Raw genomic sequence first — 8,942 nt, 5'->3', positions numbered from 1 at the left:
CTGAGAGTGCAATTCTAAGTTCTATGCGTGGATTCAACGAAGAATTAATAAGTTAGTGAATTTTAGTAATAGATTCTTGATCTACTTATTGGAAGCTCGATTATATAGACCCATGGTCCCCGCACTAGTTGAGATAATATCGCTTGTAAGACTCATATAATTGGTCTTGATTAATCAATTATAATTCTCAAATTAGACTATGTCTATTTGTGAATTTTTCACTAAGTAAGGACAAAATTGTAAAGAAAGAGTTTTAGGGGCATATTTGTTAATTATGATACTTTGTATGGTTCAATTAATAAATATGATAAATGACAATATTATTTAATAATTATTTATAGTTATTAAATAGTTAGAATTGGCATTTAAATGGTTGAATTAGAAAATTGGCGTTTTTTGAGAAAATCAGATGCAGAAAAGGTAAAACTGCAAAATTGCAAAAAGTGAGGCCCAAATCCACTAGTATAGGGCCAGCCACTTTTGTAGGAAATTTAAACTGATATTTTCATTATTTTAATGTCAAATAATTCAAACCTAACCCTAGTGTAATACTATAAATAGATAGTGAAGGCTTCAGGAAATTTACACTTAAATTTTCTATTTTTCCTTCAGAGAAAAACCTGAGCCTTCTCTCTCCCTATCTTTAGCCGCCACTTCCCTCTTCTTTTCTTCTTCAATATTTCGAAATTCTTAGTGTGAGAATAGTGCCCACACACAGCAAGTGATACCTCAATCATAGTGAGGAAGATCGTGAAGAAAGACTTTCAGCAAGAAGGAGTTTCAGCATCAAAGATTCAGAGAAAGAGATCCAGTGTAACGCCCTAAATAATTAGGCACGCTACCCAAAATGCTTATAAAACCCTAATCCCCTAATCAGGATTACTAATTAAAATAGCGCAGAATTTAAACTTTTATATTAAACAGACTGAAAATAAACTTGTAATATATTTAAACTTGTCAAAATAGTTGGGATCCCAAAAATATTTACAAACGCTATTACAAGTCATTTACTTCTAGCCGACCTAAACGGCAAAATAGAATTCAAAAGTTCATCACTGATAGACCCTTAACCCGCTTGGTCTGATATGGCCCGGACATGTACATTCTTCGCCCAGCTCCTGCACTCATGGCTGATGAGCAATAGTCTTACCCTTTCCTGCACAGTAGAGCACCCGTGAGCCAAGCCCAGCAAGACAGTATAAAACATATCAACAATATGCTCATCATATAATATAAACAACAATGCCATTCAAATTTGTCTGTGTGACACAGACCTGCATGTTGCGCTCACATGCCTATTTATGTCTACGTGGCGTAGACCTACGTGTTGCGCTCACACGTCTAAATACAATAAGGCCTTAGAACAGTTCATCTCGGTTCTTGTTACCGAGTCCAACCTGATTATGCCTTGAACGCATAACCCTTAATCTCAACATATATATTTATCACATAATTAATGGTGCCACTGCACTATTTGTCTATTTGCTATAGACCTGCGTGTTACGCTCACACGCCTATATATGTCTATGTGGCATAGACCTACGTGTTGCTCTTACACGTCTATATATGTCTATGTGGCATAGACCTACGTGTTACGCTCACACGTCTATTTACAATAAGGCCTTAGTAAGGTTTATCTCGGTTATAATTACCGAGTCTAACCTGGTTATGCCTTGCTCGCATAACTCTATTCATATATATTTACGTAATCCATACATTACGTTCTTTCAGTGGTTTATCCTGATAATATATACCAGGTCTAACCAAGTTATGTCTTATACACATAACTCTTGATATATATATATACATACATTCCATATACACTGTAACATATAAAATCTTAGGGTAATAACCCTAACTTGCATACCAAATAGTCTCTCATATAACATATTATTGCATGCTCAAAATAACACTTATAGAGACTAATAACCCTAATTCATGCTTTCACTTGATTAGCAATATTATTGTACATCATGACTTTCTTACCTTCACATAAATTCTAGGATAATAACCCTAGACTGCATTACTATCAAACTCAAGGTACTAATTTACCGAGTCTAACTTAATTATGCCTTGTGCGCATAATTCTTTATTACAATATATTTAGCATGGCATAGCATTTACACATTAATAATTACTAGGGTAATAACCCTAGGCCATTAAACCGCTCACTTTAGGGTAATAACCCTAATCTCGGTTTCTAATTATCACCAATATAATATTCAATATAAGCACCACCGTGCATATCTCTACGTGCAACTACTGTCTTACCTGTTGTCCCGCAAAGGCAGAGATTCCGAATCCCCGGGTGCTCCTGACCAGGTGCCGGTAATCCTAGTCACACAATCCGGGATTTTCACAAATAGGGTTAACCCCTGATTTCACATTCATAAAATAAATTCATGGCATTTCAAATATAGATAATCACATAGAGCTCGAAAAGAGCTTTCCAACGGTATAAAGAACGTCCCAAACGGAGTCCCGAGTCAAAAGTTATGGCCGAAACAAAATTCAGCATTTCCCGATGAACTCCAACCGGAATTCCGGATGAACCAACCGGAATTCCGGTTGTCTGGGCAGAGAACACGAAATTTCTCAATCTTTAAACCCCCAAAACTCACTCAAATCATCCCCAAACATTCCCAAACTTTCCAGAGCATCAATATATGTCATAATAAACATATTCCACAACTTAAACCCAACAATTGCACTAAAAATCAAAAAGTGCCATTAAAGCACCAAGCTTGAGTTCCATGAACTCAAGCTTGCTTTTCACATCCAAAATCACAATTAATCCACTTACAGCAGCTTGCAAATATTATAGGGTCTAAAACACATATTTCATGCATCAAAATCACATATTAAACTCAAAATTCAGATTGCCCAAAAGTATAAAAAAATCAAGTTCCAAACTTGTAAAATTCAAGCTCTTGAACAAGAGCTTCAAACCCAACAACTCCATCAATTTTTCAACCATAATTACCAACAATAGCCTGAGTTCAAGATAAGAGAAAACCCTAGAATTCTTACCTAGAGATCAAACAATCATTTACCAAGAATTCAAACACAACAAACTCAAACTAACAAGAGAATAACACCTCATGCAACATACACTTTCAACAACCAAAATCATGTTCCATCATCAAGAAAATTCAGCAAGGAAGTCAAAATTAAAATCTGAAAAAGCTACCTCAAGTTTAGCTAAAACTTCCTTCACTTTCAAGCTCACTAATCCACAAACTCCAAGCTCCAAAACAAGCAATTCCCATCAAAATCAAAGCTAGAATAAGGAGAGGGTTTGAGAGAGAGAGGGTTATGGGGAAGGGAATACCAGAATTTTCATCTCATTAACTCAAAATTCAGCTTTTACTAGAATAAATTAAATAAGGTCAAAAGACCAAAATGCCCTTAGGGCCAAAGCACACATATTCACCCTCACAAGGGTATTTTTGTCATTCCATGCATATTTAATACCAAATAAAATTCAGATTATCAAATATCAAATAAAATGCCAATTCATTCCATCCAATTGCATTTCGGGCCCGAACCCGGTTCGGCCCGAAATTCCCGATTGTGACTATACCGCGCCAACCTGTCAGAACACACCTGAAAAGACAACATAGGCACACTATATAATAATATAGTTCTATTAAGCACGTAATTAAATTAATTTCATCATTTTACCCTTCTCGGGTCATAATTACCAAAATGCCCCTAGCTCACCAATGGGGTCTTTAATATATTAAAATTCATATAAATCACATATATTGAACTATATAATAATATAATTCCTCCATTATACATAATTATCTAGTTAGGGTTTTGCTAATCCATTTCTTAATTCTGGGTATTACATCCAGGTTCAGATATTGATAATGCTCTGCTACAGAAAGGAATCAAGGGCTAGATATCTGAACGGAAGGAGTCATTATATTCCGCTGCACCCAATGTAAGGTTTCCTAAACTTTATATGTGTTTATTTCATCGTTTTAGAAAGTTCATATTTAGGGTGTTAATCAACATACTTGTGAGTAGATCTAAGATCCTGGTAAAATAATTTCCAATAGACGAGGGCCCTGACATTCTTCAAGCATAGCGTCAAGCCTTTTCTTCTTCTCCCGGAAGCGAACGAGGGCTTCCTCAGGTTTGGGATAAAAGTCAAGCTTGATCTTCAGGTCATTCGACTGCCAAGCCATGTAGACGCCATCATCAAAACGCTTGACGCAGTGCTTATAGGAGACGGGGGTCAAGAGCTCATCTCTTTTGGCCTTCTTCAAGGCCTGATCTTTAAAGTCCCTGAGCTCCTTCACCTCCACGGTCAGGTTGGCTGTCGACTGCAAGTGCGCCTGGTGCAGCTCCTCCAAAGATTTTAACTTAGCGGCCATTTCATCCATAGCCTCCCTGGCTTCCCGCAGCTCACGCTTAGCCCTGGCTGTAGCCTCACCCTCCGCCTTCAGCTCCTCCCGATGCTTTGCCTCCGCCTGAGCCTCCCTCTGTTGGGCCTCCTCCCAGAATGCCCTCCTCTCAGCTGACAAGTCCCGCAGACTCTTCACGGCCTCGTCCATGCCCTCGAATTCGGACATGACGTACCCATGATCAATCAGGGTCTTTAAGAGGCGGCTGGTCTCTGTAGTGATCCGAAAAAAGAAACAAGAATGAGATCAGATGCCTTAAGACAAAATACAAGCGAAAAGGAAGGAACGAATCGCAAGAACTCACCGCAGCCATGGCAGCACTGATATCTTGAACCTGGTAGATAGAGTTTGTGGAAGCACATGTTGCATATCTCTTGGGAGGGAATTGAGTCAGATGGGAGACAAATTGGCTGGTCATCTCCGAGGCAAAGGGGGCGAGAATAGGATCGACGAAGCGGTTAAACCAATCAGTCAGAAGATCCATATTCAGGTCCCAAGGATTTCTGAAGGCCTCCTCGCGCAAGGTGTTCTGTTGCTCCTCCCGCAGGACCTTCGTCAAAGCCTCCACCTCAGCATGCCCCCGGCTGAACTCGTTCAGGGCGTAGTTATGTTTGGCGATCCAGAGCATTTTCCTTTCCTCGTCTGCCGGGACCGGAGTGAGAACAATACCATGCGGCACAGTGTACTCCTCCGCTTCAGAAGGAATCCCGGAGTCGGTGCCAACAGCCGGAGTGTCCCTCCTCCTAGGCCTCTTGGAAGACTCGGCCTCAACCATCTTCCCCTTCCGCTTGCGCTCAAGGGCAGCCCCAATCTCGCCCTCATCCTCCTCAACTTCCCCTTCTTCGTCTATCAAGACTATTGTGCCCAACGGGGCACTGGACGATGACCTCCCAGGGGTCACCAGTTGGGATGAGGCCGGAGGCAGAGAAGGATCCGGGCTATGAGCCCCGGCGAGGGTTGCCAGGAGATCTTCCATTGGATTGGCTGCTGCAACAAAGAAATAAACTAAGTATTAGAACAACTATAGGAAGGCATGTACCCAACAACAAAACAATAAAACTAATCCTACCCCGACTCTCTAATTCTGCCCTAGCAAAGTCTTGAACTATAGTGCTGGCTTCGTCATCCCCAAGAAAGCCGTCCGAGGGGAGAAACCAGCTGGAGGACAAGTCGGCTGAATGATCCAGAGGAATGGGTGCAGGAGGTCCAGAGCCCATCCGAGATCGACCTAAAAAATGGCCTAAGTGGGAAAAATAGAAGTCTTTGGCATGATCCCCCCACCGAGTGGAAGGCATCCTAAACTTACAAAGGCGCTCATCAAATCCTATGGGCCTACATTTGGTGTACTCTCGAACAGAGGGGACATGGTGAATTACTAAAGGAGACTTACCGGAGCCTGAAGTACTGGCATCTGGAGCACCAGTGTTAGGAACCAGGACCAAAGGCTTGGGCCTGGAAGGCCTCCAATCTGTGCCAGCTCCCAGGCGAAGGCCTCCCGGCAGCAGCCTGGGCCTTGATGTAAGCCAACTCTTGTTCCCTCCTGAAGAGGTACTTCTGATATCGCTCCTCTGCCGAAATGATTATGTCCACCTGGAGCGCCCTTTCTGCGGCCGGAGTCCTGACATTCAGGTAGATGACCTTGGAAAGATTAAAGTAATCCACCGGCTGATTCCTGGATATCAACTTGGCCTTCTTACAATTCTCCGTCGTGACCAAGTCCCCGATGTTGAGGGCCTCCTTGTCGTAAGTAGAGAAAGTCTTGGCTCGCTGGAGGAACAGTTGAGTAGGCGCGGTCCTCAGGTAGGGAGGGATCCTAACCCACTCAGTGAGAAGCTCCGGGCGGTCCATGGCCTGGAAGCCAGAGAAAAAGAAGAAGCGGTGGCGGTACTCCTTCACGTGCTTTTGAAAATTATAAGGTATTAGGCCCTCATTCAAAGGATGGGACCGAAGTCCATAAAAACCATCTTAAAATTTGTCCCCCTTCTTGGGAACAGAAACAAGTTCGTAAAAGTATAAAATTTTAGCTGGACTGGACGAACCCCAGCTCCGGGCAGCGTACAAGATAAACAAGCCTGAAAGTAGGCGGTATGCTTGAGGAATTAATTGGTACGGCGCGAGGCCCACAAAAACTAAGAAATTAACAAAGTAATCTTGGAGGGGAAGCATAGCCCCAGACATCGAATGGGTCTGGCTTCAGGCTCCGAACCCCCTATAGTTATGATTAGGGGTCTCCTCATCTCGAGGCAAGCGGTAAAAGGTCCCGGAGGCTGATGGCTTGATTCCTGCCACCGTTACGATCTTCTCGAGCTGGTGGGCACAAGTCAGTGTGGAACGGAGCTCGTCCCCCTCCCAACCGTTGGCACGAGACTTAAATTTTTCTTGGGCCACGGGACCCTTCATAATTTCTTCCAGGGTGGCCAGTGGAACTGCCCCCTTCTTAGAAGACTTGGAACTAGATGCAGAAGCAGAAATTTTGGTTCTGAAAAAATTAAAAAAATCCAGCAGTTAGGCCCCAAACCAAACCCTAATGTGTAAAAAGGGAATGGGGGTCCCCTAACCGCTGGAAAGAGGCCCCCTCCGAATGCTTGCCAAATAAGATAACCCTAAGAGACTTTCCTTGGCAAACATCGGGTGCAAAAATCCCAAAGGCAGTGACATTGTAAAAAGAAAGAGAAAAAGGGAAAGAAGACAGAGCCACTCTAAGCCCTAAAGGCGTGATTACAATAAAAAAAGGCAAGTCCCAAAAGGAAACGTAGTAAAAAGAAACAACCAAGGCTCAAAGAAAAGGAAATTTTATGCATTACACAGCAAACTCAGGCAAAACCATTTCCTAGAAGTTCGACATTCAACCTAGAAATCATAAACATGCGATATAAACAAACAGTAAGCAAGTGTAAAGTGTACTGAGAACTTACGTGAAGATTGAAGGCTGGGGGTTGGTGTTGATCGCCGGTAAAGGGAAGACTGGCAACGGCGAAGGAAGAGAAGCAAGTGACCTATGGTGCCTGAAATTTTTCCTCTCTGTGAAAGCTTTGAAAAAGTTTGGAGAAATGGTGAAAGTAACCAAATGAAATGAGAAGGCTGGCTTTTATAGGCTAGAAAGGGTGTGAGACAGCTGTGATCGACCATCATCGTACGGACAGGATAGAATTCGATTCGCATTCTACAGATCCAATGGTTGGGACAAGCGTTCATCAAGGCGGTAGAAAACACTTGAGTACTCGACTGACACCCATTTAATGCGCTGTATCATTAAATGGATAGGAAACAAATCGTTGTTTGCAAAAAGCGAATAACTGTAGTAATGATGGTCATAAATGCATCCCCACGCGCCCGGAGCACGTGTCAGGAAGCTAATAAGGCAACCGGAGGCACCTAAGCAAGCTTCGTTTACTCTCTACCAAACAAGACTTAGGAGGTAAATGTTGCCCCTTATTTTATCCAGAATACGTGGACCAACCAGACCGTGACATGTAGGTTGAAGAAGCAAGACTTTGAGATGATTCGACTAAGTCCCCTTAATTAAAAGGATCAGCACTTAACATGCCTCTCGGAGAAGGCATGGGGGTTTCACATACTCCCGGAGAGCAAGGCTATAACGAAGCACCTCCGGGGGGTATCAAATCCTATCTGAACAGTCACCTCGCATTTAATGCCGCGTGGGAGAAGGCGTATCGAAACTGCCATAAGTATTAAAGTCTAACGGCGTAACCCCCCCTTCTGCAGCTACTACGCTATGATTAATGAGCCTAGTGACGACTACTTTATGAGAAATCACATCAGTCAAGAAAGGATAATGGATTACATCCATTAAATCCCTAAAAAGCCTAGGGATTAGACCGTGCACTTCTCCTGATATACTCGTTGGGAATGTGTGCCTTTACTGAATATTACAGAAAGACATGTACCTCAGTTCTAGGGATCACCCCACAAAACACTATAAATATCCCCCAAACTCATTAAGGCAGGGGTCGAGAATTCTAGGTTTCATAAGAACTAGAGAGAAAAACCACCAAGAACATTCTCTGTAATAAATACTCTCATAAATATACAGACTCGTGGACTAAGGTTCATTAATGCCCCAACCACGTAAAAATCTTGTGCGTTAACTCCTTACAGCTTTCTTAAATACTATTATTATATTGGTTGCCGAAAACCTCGATCAACAGTCAAAAATATAATAAAAACAAATTGTTTCACATATGCAGCAAATTATTAAAACCAAAAAAAAAGTTTATTCTAATTAATTACGTAGAAGAAAAAACAAATTAGGTACACATCGAATTTCTCAATATTTAATTGTTTAATTAGTAAAAGTTCCATGAAGACTTTCTTTGATCACAATAATTAGGTTTTTTTTAAGAGTTTTAATCAAACAATAATATTTCTATGTGGGCGACACAAAATGTGACACATACAATATCATTTTATTTTATACATTTTATCTCTCATAATTATTGTTTGCTTAGGTAAGCACTTTCATCAGTTACTTATAAATTTAATAATGTCATTTATACATTGTGGTTT

The 8,942-nt window shown here is 41.5% G+C and overlaps 1 long non-coding RNA gene across 1 annotated transcript; it reads right to left on the bottom strand.

Moving 5' to 3' along the window:
- Positions 1 to 972: 972 nt before the first annotated feature.
- On the bottom strand, positions 973 to 3,425 carry LOC133039885 (uncharacterized). Its single transcript, XR_009688829.1, has 3 exons — positions 3,191 to 3,425; positions 2,272 to 2,334; positions 973 to 1,156 (listed from the first exon to the last, which is right to left on the bottom strand). It is a non-coding gene; the product is annotated as an uncharacterized LOC133039885 (long non-coding RNA).
- Positions 3,426 to 8,942: the final 5,517 nt, after the last annotated feature.

Source organism: Cannabis sativa, chromosome 1, assembly GCF_029168945.1.
Source record: "Cannabis sativa cultivar Pink pepper isolate KNU-18-1 chromosome 1, ASM2916894v1, whole genome shotgun sequence".
Taxonomy (NCBI): Eukaryota; Viridiplantae; Streptophyta; class Magnoliopsida; order Rosales; family Cannabaceae; genus Cannabis; species Cannabis sativa.
Note: the sequence above shows the minus strand (reverse complement) of the source record. Positions and strands in the feature narration are given on the sequence as shown.